This window comes from Artemia sp. Qi Xiang Cuo, unplaced genomic scaffold, assembly GCF_049724085.1.
Source record: "Artemia sp. Qi Xiang Cuo unplaced genomic scaffold, ASM4972408v1 HiC_scaffold_3204, whole genome shotgun sequence".
Classification (NCBI taxonomy): domain Eukaryota; kingdom Metazoa; phylum Arthropoda; class Branchiopoda; order Anostraca; family Artemiidae; genus Artemia; species Artemia sp. Qi Xiang Cuo.
In genome coordinates this window covers 116,071-126,478 of record NW_028300598.1, presented here as the reverse complement: position 1 = coordinate 126,478, position 10,408 = coordinate 116,071, and the positions used below count along the sequence as shown (strand labels likewise).

The 10,408-nt window shown below is 36.1% G+C and overlaps 2 pseudogenes; both read left to right on the top strand.

Annotated features, from left to right (window-relative positions):
* The first annotated feature begins 1,440 nt into the window (after nucleotides 1-1,440).
* LOC148938501 (histone H2B-like) lies at nucleotides 1,441-1,797 on the top strand (annotated as a pseudogene).
* A 1,245-nt stretch (nucleotides 1,798-3,042) lies between these two features.
* LOC148938500 (histone H4-like) lies at nucleotides 3,043-3,373 on the top strand (annotated as a pseudogene).
* Nucleotides 3,374-10,408: the final 7,035 nt, after the last annotated feature.

The following is a 10,408-nucleotide window of genomic DNA, read 5'->3' as shown; positions in this document are numbered from 1 at the left end:
GTATGTTGGCGTTACGTTGTCAATTTTTGATGATTTTGTTTGATCTTTATATATTAAACCTGTACAAAATAATAAGCAGTTCATTATTATCTCTTTAGATATTTTTTTCTGTTTGAATACACTGATGCCTCGACATAACATGGTAACATAATATATGTATAACGTCAAAAATGGTGTACTATGTAAGGAAAAAAAAATTGCCATTTTAAATATACCATTTAAAATGAATTTTATTCTTGCGGGAGCCAAATTGATTACAACGACTTTCAGACAATATACGATAAAGGAATGTGTGTGCGAAGTCGGAGAGGAATGAATTATATGAATCGGATTAAAAACAATTAAGTCCATACATATAATACTAGACCAAATTTTCAGGCCTGAAACAACTTCTTTATACCAGATAAATCGCAATGGCTCGCTTTGGAAAATACCTTATAGCAATAGTTTAATTAAATATTTAGTTGGAATTTTGGGGAAGTTATGTATTTAAAATACTTCGCTCATGTCGGCCCCCCTTCTATAATTACTATGCTTTGCAACTAGATCAATGTGAAAGCAAACTTTATTGCTTGTAACAAAAGGGCAAGCTTCAAATACCTATTTAGACTTTGTTGGGGTATAATTTAGCGATTTTTAAGAAAAATATCTCCCTCACTTCCAGTAAATTCTTACGTTTTGTAACTAGATAAATGTCAAGACCCTCCTTTTTACATTCCGTTTCCTTAATCTTAAAGCTCTGTCCTTCCCATGTGGTCACATGCTAAAGTGTCATTAAATTAATTTGTAGCCCTTAAAAGGGCTGTTGGTTAATTTGGGGTAGGGCCAAAGTTAGATTCACTTAAGTCTTTGCCACTTTCTCAGTCTTCTTAGGTAGAAGGACGGCTTGAATGTTGGGCAAAACACCACCTTGGGCAATGATAACCCCTGACAGGAGCTTGTTCAGTTCTTCGTCGGTTTTAATGGCAAGCTGAAGGTGACGAGGAATGATACGCGTTTTATTGTTGTCCCTTGCATCAGGACACTTAAGCCCACGTACCTCGTAAGAAAACGACGCCCTCACTAATTCACGGTAATTGGGTGCGCCTGCACAAATTTGATCCACAGCTTTGCCCTTCCCATGACTGCTGTGTATCAGTACCCATGTGCCGAAGAGACAAGCCGAGTTAAAAGGACTGTGCCTGTCACTTTAGCGAACCACCCTTTCCTCTTCCTGACATAATTGCTAGGATACGAAATTCACTTGGACTCTAATCACGAACAAATCTAAATGATATATGTTCTTGAATAACTACAGCACAAACAAATTATACTCCATAAGGCGAACTCAGTTCCTCTGACAAAAAAATCGTGCGCGAACTCAAGCTTGAAAAAAAAGCGGGTTGTAACTTGTAAATTCTATTCATTTGATAATTAGATTTCGTAAATACTTCATTTAACATGCCTCCAAAATCTTCAAAAAAAGCAGCAAAGAAAGCTGGTAAGGCGTCAAAAAATATCATTAAAACTGATAGGAAAAGGAAACGATATATGAAGTACAGCTATGACATTTACATTTACAAAGTTATCTAGAACGTAAACCAAGACCGCTTTATGTCGATAAAAGCACTGTGCGTCATGACTAGCTTTTAAAGACATATCTTTGAAAGTATTGACTCAAACGCCTCTTGTTTCTCTCAGTACACCACTATTTCCACCATAACACGTCTAGAGGTGTAAACCGCTGTGAGGCTACTCCTACCCGGGGAACTTGCCAAGCACGCTGTTAGTGAAGGCACTAAAGCTGTAAAACAATAGAACCGCTCTCACGCCTGGATGGTCCAAGACTATGACCGCAAACTAATCCGTGACCGAAAACACCTCACATTTTAGGTATAACAAATTATTCTAAATGCTATCTCAAAGTGAGGTAAGTGCTATTGGTACTTAATGTGCGAACTATCTTTTCAAAAATAACACATGCTAAACCATAAAAAAAGATTCAATTTTCAAACTCGCCTGTTTCGGATGAATTTCAAACGTGGAGTTAATATGAAGCAATATATATATACTAATTTTTTAAGAGAATATACCATAGTACTCTTCTTGTACATTTAAGTAAATCGAAATCACTTTTAGATTCCCGCGGCACCTCTTGGGAGTTGGGCATGGTCTGGTTCCTAGGATGAGTAATTATTCTATTCTATATTTTCGGGTTCTGTTTTTCTTTGATTTTTTTCTTATCGTGTATTATGCCAATACAAATATCTGAATAATTTCTACAATAGGTATAATTATCATCTTATCCCGTACGGTCTTTTTCTTTGGGCGTATTGTAATAATAGAATAATACATTTATTTCCCCCAATTACAACGAGTGATAGGTAGCGCTATTTAGTTTTGGTGTTTCAGAAATCTAGTTTAACTTACAATTTAATTGGGTTATTATTATTGTGCGGAGTCTGAGGATATTGAAGATATCGAGCCACGGATGCTTAGGGCTAATTTTATAAATTGTGGCATTTGGTAAACCATAATGGTGTGTCTAGAACACAATTATGTGTCAAAAAACATTAAGAATCGAAACGACACGCCGTCGGAGTATCGGGCACAAAACTATAAGCTCGGGACACTCCCTTAAGTTTTGAAATCATGAGCAATTTCGCTTACTAGTATATTAAAGGGCATGGTTCTTAGTCGGATGTCATAACCATTTATAGATAAACTAATCTCTCAGTGATCAGGTAACGGTACTAGCTATGGGCGGTTTTTTTTAACACACACGTCTCGTAATATGACGAACGATCTGACGTAGTAGCAAGCTGCTTTCTAGGTGCCTTTCCGCCTGTTTATTTTATCACTGTTTGTTTTGTTCTAGCAATATTAATAGTTTGCACCTCATTGACACAATGAAAAAAAGAACGCTTTGCTAGCGGCTTTGTTTTATACAGAGCGCCAGCCGCACGATACGAGTCATAATCTGTAAGGAAGAACTTTTGTCCTATATAATAAACGGGCCCTCAAGAAAAGTTGTTAGTCTGACAAAAAATGTTCAGTTGTTTGCTACGATATTGAATTAAATATGACAGGAAGAGGAAAAGGAGGAAAGGGGCTTGGAAAAGTAGTTGCAAAGCGTCATCGTAAAGTTCTTCGTGACAATATCCAAGTAATCACTAAGCCGGCTTTTAGAAGACTGGCTCTCCGAGGTGGTGTAAAACGTATATCCGGCCTAATGGACGAGGAAACCAGAGGCGTTCTTATTGTTCTTAAAGAAAATGTTAGTCGCAATTCTGTCACGTACACATAGCAATAGCAGAGAAGAAATTTAACTGCCCTGGCGGTAGATTTAACTCTGAAGAGTCAAGGTCGCATATTGTATTGCTTTGGTAGTTAATGGCTTTCAAATGCGTTTTAAACTGCCCCAGTCCCTCTATCCAAAAGCTTTTTTGAAGGCCAACAAATTTAAAAAACACTTCCGAGCCCGGTTTGTATGAGCCTTTTTTTTGTTGTGTATCCAAACTATCAGTAAATATTTTTTTTCTTTTCTTTTCAAGTGCAATATCTAATTAGAATTATGAATAGAAATTACCATTCCCATTTTACTTTATTGATCTGGTAATGACCTAATTGTCTTAATTGTGCGTTCTCAATATTGAAGATTAGTATTTATTTAATTTGGATATTTAAATGAAAAAGACGCTCCTTTCAAGAGTTAAATATTCCAGAACTAAATGATATCATTTTGGTCATACTCTTAATAAAGTGATTCTTATAATAACTCTTTGGGCAAAAGCATATAATTAATAGGATTAAGCAAACAGAAAATTATGAAAATATGTCAATTTTTTAGGGAGATTAAAATTTTACCATACATATTACTATCGATAAAATAACTATATAAGGAATGGAAACAGGATTAATTTCAGAGATAAGTTGGAAAACAAAAACTGTCATAGCTAACACTATGTACATCATAGCTAGCTAAAGTCTCAAGGACACCAGAACCAACACTCTTCAAACGGCTCAATGCAAGCGATATATTATAGCAAAGCGCAGTTTCTCAATGAGTTTACAATATTTAAACAATTGTTTTTGGGGATTTAGGGGGGGGGAAGGTACCTAGGTTAGGTTACGTATTAAATATATGATATACTTTACCCTCATCCCCCTAATGTGCATAGATATATACCACATGTGATTATCAACTATCAAACAGTCCTCATTATGGAGTCTATTTCAGGTGCGTTATCCTATATTTAAGTCTATCATGTGTAAATCAAAATGTGCAAGTAAAAAAAAATATAATAAAAATTGATATTTGAAAAAATATATAAATGTCTATTCAAATTAATTCCAATATCATTATGCGCCCCTACCTACAACATTATTGGATTAGTTTTTTTTTGTTAATTAGTCTATTGGTTAAATATAATTTAAATTTTGTTTTAAAGAATCAATATTAAAAATTAAATTTTACCATTATCATTTTTATAAATATACTGTTCCAATCGGTCAGAATATATTTTATTTTTTATATAATTCGATTTAAAAAAAAAACAAACTTTAATTCTATATTACAACCGCTTTATACCCTTGCACTCATATTGTGAACCTTAAAACACTATTTTCGTTTTTTTACAATTAATGCTATAGTGACAATGAATTTATTTTAATTCTAATAAAGTTTTAACACACAATCCAAAAAATTTTGGTCTCGTTTCTTATTGCTTTAGATTCTTTGTTTTTAGTGTTGGTTTTAGAATTATGTTAATACGAATTTGTAAATGCACCTGCATTTATATTACATTATCTGAAAGCACTCATACTGAATTTTACTAGTAAAAAATTAAAAGTGGAAGCAGAGTATGTTAATTCATAGTTAAAAGACGTTTTCTAGGATTGAACACTAGTTTTGACGGATTTATACTATTTTCGGCTCATTTGTTGGCAAATAAGCATGGATGATGCAAAGCAAAAAATATATACCCATAGAACAATTATATTTCTATCCTCTTAATGTAAGTTTTATTCCTAAGAATCCCGCCTCCTAATGAAAAATTAAAATAAATTCAGTACAAACAAACACAAGTGCTGCCCAAAGTCCTTAGCTCGCGCACCGAGAGACCTGTTAACCCGTGGACGGTGGTTTATTAATTAGAGTTCTATAACATGAAAATTTATCATTCAGGAGTGTCGTCATATGCCGTGATATGCCGTGATAGATAAAAGATAAGACTTAGAGTACTTTCTAATTTATCAAGATTAAGCTGAAGTGGAACATACATCTGTATAATCTCAGAGCATGGCTTAACAAGCCAAGAAGGAAAAGAAAGCAAAGGCTCCAAAACCAGCTAAGGCTGCAAAACCTAAAGGGGATAAAAAAGCCAAGGCACCAGCAAACCACCCAAAATACGGGGAAATGATCAACAACTCAATTTCTGTCCTAAAAATACGCGGGGTATATAGTAGTCAAGCCATTCTAAAATACATACTTGCTAAATTTGTGGTTGGCTTTGATGCAAATGTTTTGAATGTGCACCTTTAGAAAGCTTTTAAGCGTTGCCTTTTAAATTAAATTGTTATAAATCCTAAAGGTACTGGCGTAACTGGTTCTTTCAAGCTTGCAAACCCTGTCAAGTCCGACAAATCCATGTCTGTAAAGCCAACCAAGCCCACATCTAAGACCGTTTCATACAATAAAAGATCAAAAAATACAGATAAAAAGTCAACACGGAAATGATCACCAAATCCATTAATACAAAATTTTTACCAAACATATGGCTATTTGATCTGTAACTGTCAATGTGAAAAAGAAACTCAACGTTGACAAAAAAGATAAACCAGACCAGACCTCGACATCCCAGAAGGTGTTTTATAGAAACCCCTCTATAGCCTCCAAAAGGGCAAAGACCCCGACTGTATCCACTCGATCATAACCACAGTACGTTAACGTCTAGATTATACGAGACTCCACCACTGCCATTTTCAGGTAAATCCGAGAACCTTATATCCGCACATACCCGACATTTATGGAAGAAACTACTATTTTACAATTGAACTTTAATTCCTAATTTTCCCTTTCAACTATAAATCAGCTTCTGTTTATGCCTAAAACACGTTCAACAATCTTTACTTTTGAACTATAGCGTTATTACCGGCTAAAGAACACAATCTTCTTGACTTATTGTGACGGCTAGTTCATAAGTGTTCTAGCTTATTAATAAAGCGGCAACAATAATAAGCTTACAAAAACTTGGTCATAGCCGAACTGTTTTAGAAGCGCATTCAAATCGTGGGGGCTATTTTCTAAGAGAGAGAAATCCACAGAAGTGTATTTACATGTGGTGACTTGGCTGCCCTATGGCTTCCAACCCGAGTGATCCCTCTGGTGCATAAAATGTTTCTACCTTTGATGACTAGGTTACCCTATTGCCTCCTAGTTTAGATTAGGAAAATGAGCTCAATCTCCTACAATAAATGCCTAAGATTTGTAAGTAGATGAATGTGCAAGCAAACTTTAGGTCTTGTGACAAAATGACCATCCTCGAACGTGTATTTAGATTCTTTTGGGTAAGAGAGAAATCCCTCCCCCCCCTCTCCTCCTCCCGCGCAGGGGCCTCCCCGGCGGTATATCCATTTACTTTAGTAGCCGGTTATTTCAGGATGAGGGTTGCGAGCCAAAACGTCCCTCGGTGCAATTAGTTCTCCGGTGTTTATCTGGATATCAAGTGGCTTGTGAAGTCAGCTCTGCATGCGCCATGACTGCATGGGAGCAGACTTTAGACGAGCACCATAACCTCCATACAAAAAATTTTAACTCAGAAACTGAATTTGTTATCATTTTCGCTGCCAAAATAGAATTAGAAAAGATTTTTTTTTCTCTTTACATCCAAATTTAAGGCAAAAAATATCTTTAACCTACATAAAATTTTAAAACTAGAATAAATAATTTTGAAATCTAGAAAACTAGAATTTGAACTACTTTTTTGATGCTTTCTTGGCTACTGGCTTTTTTGATGCCACTTTCTTGGCGGGAGCCTTTTTGCTAGACGGCATCTTCTTGGTTGTCGATTTCTTTGTTGGTACGGCTTTTTTGGCAACAGTGGGTTTCTTGGAAAACATCAAAAAGCCTCCCGCCAAGCACGGGGAATCTAACCAGCCAGGAGCCACTAGATTCAACACACAGTAAGGTAACGTCGCTCTGATCCGCGACGCCCACAATGCAATGGTCAGGTATCTTAAAGAACCTGCACGACGCTCGTGACCTTCTTTTCAGAAAGTGAAACTGTGATTTATTTGGAACGTGACTGTCTCATAAACACCTTCAACTATAATTAAGATGCTGTTTATGTCAAAACACGTTCGACAGTAGAGTCCAAGGTTCCATTTTGCTTGCAGGTATAGAAATTCCCATACTATCTGCTTGAAGCTATAGCAAAATATATTTGTGGAAGCACTACACCTTTTCAAAGACAGTGAGTAACCTCTCACATGGCCTTCCATTTTGCGTGAAGCTATAGGAATTCCCATACTATCTGCTTGAAGCTATAGGAAAACATTTCTATAGAAGCACTACACCTTTTCAAAGACAGTGAGTATCCTCTCATATGACCTTCCATTTTGCTTGAAGCTATAGGAATTCCCATGCTATTTGCTTGAGGCCATAGGAAAACATTTCTGTAGAAGCAATACACCTTTTCAAAGAGAGTGAGTATCCTCTCACGTGACATTCCATTTTGCTTGAAGCTATAGGAATTCCCATGCTATTTGCATACCGCAATAGGACCATGCTTTTTGCCGACCGCAATAGGACCATGCTATTCTATTACCGCCATAGGAAAACATTTCTACGACCGCCATAGGAATTATCATGCTATTCTACGACCGCCATAGGACCATGCTATTCTACGACCGCCATTGGAAAACATTTCTACGTTCGCAGTAGGAATTAGTTTTTTATTCGTCATTGAGATTCCGTATAAAATGTTCAGATATTACAATTTAATTTTCATTATGATTTAACATATCATACATAGTACACTGAATATTATTAACTTTGAAACAATGGATACTTCTATTGTCAACGTGAGTACAGTTTACTGAATTTCTTAATTTATTTCCAGATAAAAGTCATTTTACCAGTAAATTCAAATTTCAGGGGGACTTAGCCCCCTCCCCCCTCCAACATTACAAACCTTAAAATATGATGAGTATACTAGCTGGAAAACACAAAGCACGCTTTTTTCTATTATGTAAACAAAAATCCATCCTCCATTGCTCTGTCTACGAGCAAAATTCCTTAGTTTTAGTTATTTCGTTCAAAAAAATGTCCCTTTTCTCAATTATAAAAAAATCTTTTTTCCAGTCTAAAACCACATGTGTTTATAATTACAGAGAGTCCTGTTTGAAGCCAGACTTCAAACGTGTCTTATCTGAGTTATGAAAACAAAAGGTTGACGATTAAGACTTGGTTTGTGTAATTCTCGTCAGAAAACTTAGAATTTATATAAAACCAAATCGTATTCAAATATTTTCTTGGGGAGAAAATTTTAAGTTTTTGTATTAATTTGGATTTTAGCTCGCATTTAACGAACTTCGCTGTAGTTAGTTGAAAGTGTGCTTAAATATCTTAATTTTTTCTTCTGTAAAAAGAGAAATCATTTTTCCATGCTAAATTTTTCTTCTTTTTAAAGAGGAGGATTCGTAAGATTACTCCCCCCCGGAAAAGAGAGCTAAGGCTAACGGCGTTACTCCAATACAACAAGTGGAGATAGCTGACCCATCGGGAGCCACCCACGTCCATTCCAGACCGGCGCTGCCTGCCCAAGACCCACCCGTGCCAACCCCTATGCAGCCGGGTAGAAAGCTGAAAAGAGAGTGATTGATAGCTCATAACGTTACTGCTGCTGCACAAGATTGTGAGGTCACCCCCTATCAAGCATTGCCGGGCTCTTCACGACCAATGCAAGGCGAAAATGATGTGGCCCCTACAGCTCTCAACATGCAAGCTGCAAATCTAAATGTGAGTTTTCAAATTTTAATTCTCGCTAATGATTCTTTTTCCCAAGTCAATTTGAAGGACTGAGAATTGTACCACTAGACATAATTCCAAGATTCTAATTTGCATAATAAAGAATTTGATGTGAGATGCGAGACTTAACAGTTTCAATTTTATCATTTGCTCCAGAAAATCTTTGAAAATAAAAGACTACACATTGAAAATAGGCCATTTTTAGGAGATATCATGATTTTCACTATTTTATTGTGTGTGTGTGTGTGTTTGCGGTGCATGCACCGCTTATTTTTCTGTCTACATGATGATTCATGGAGATAGTATAATGAATATTGCAAATTCAATAACGACTTAATCATTTTCACTATTTTGTTGTGTGTTTGTATGTGTGTGTGTGTGTGTGTGAGCGGTGCATGCGTCGCGTCTACTCGATAATTCATGGAGATAGCATAATGAATACTGCAATTTCAATAACTACGTAATGATCTTCATTATTTTGTTGTGTGTTTGTGTGTGTGTGTGTGTGTGTTTGTGTGTGTGTGTGTGTATGTGTGTGTGTGTGTGTGAGCGGTGCATGCGCCACTTATTTTTCTGTCTATCCGATAATTCATGGAAATATTATAATGAATATGTCAAATTCAATAAAAACGCAATAATTTTCACTATTTTATTGTGTGTTTGTGTGTATGTTAGTTACAACATTTGTAATTTATTATGTATTTGTTCTGTAAATTATTCTATAAGCAAAAAGTATTTAGTTTAAATAATTCTAGGAGGAGGAATTGAGTTTTATGGGTGGTATGAAAAAAATGGTACGTGTTAAATATTCAGGTAAACATACGACTAGAAATGAACATGATTTTTTCAACTTTATGAAATAATGCTTATTTCACATAGAAAATAACCCTTTTTTCTATAGATTAATGAAATAGCAGCGCCATTGGGTCATGAAACATCAGCATTTACGGGACCTGAACCAATTCTATCACCACCAATGGAGTTTAGAGACGAACCTTCATTAGTTCTAGACAATATGGAATGACATAGGGGTTTTCTTAAGGATTGTTTTGGGAACATAGCAAGCCTAGACGATTTAACTTGTGATATTGACATGATGGAGGATCCGAAGTGGGCTGATAGATCTATTCGTGAGCATTTAGGGGATGTTACTAGTGCATCTGAACCGGGTCCTCATAAAGAAATCCCTTCACAGGACAATACAGAGTGGCTTGATCAGTTGTCCCCAAACACCTTGGAATACGTACTAGCAGGCCTAGGGGACCTCATGCCATCTCCGACCATTGCAATTGAACAGACTGGGGGTGGTGTTATTGACAATTCTGTGTCACCCCCCACCATTCCGCTTAATGATACACCTAGGGCTAGTAATAGTAGTAGTAATACAGCAACAACAAT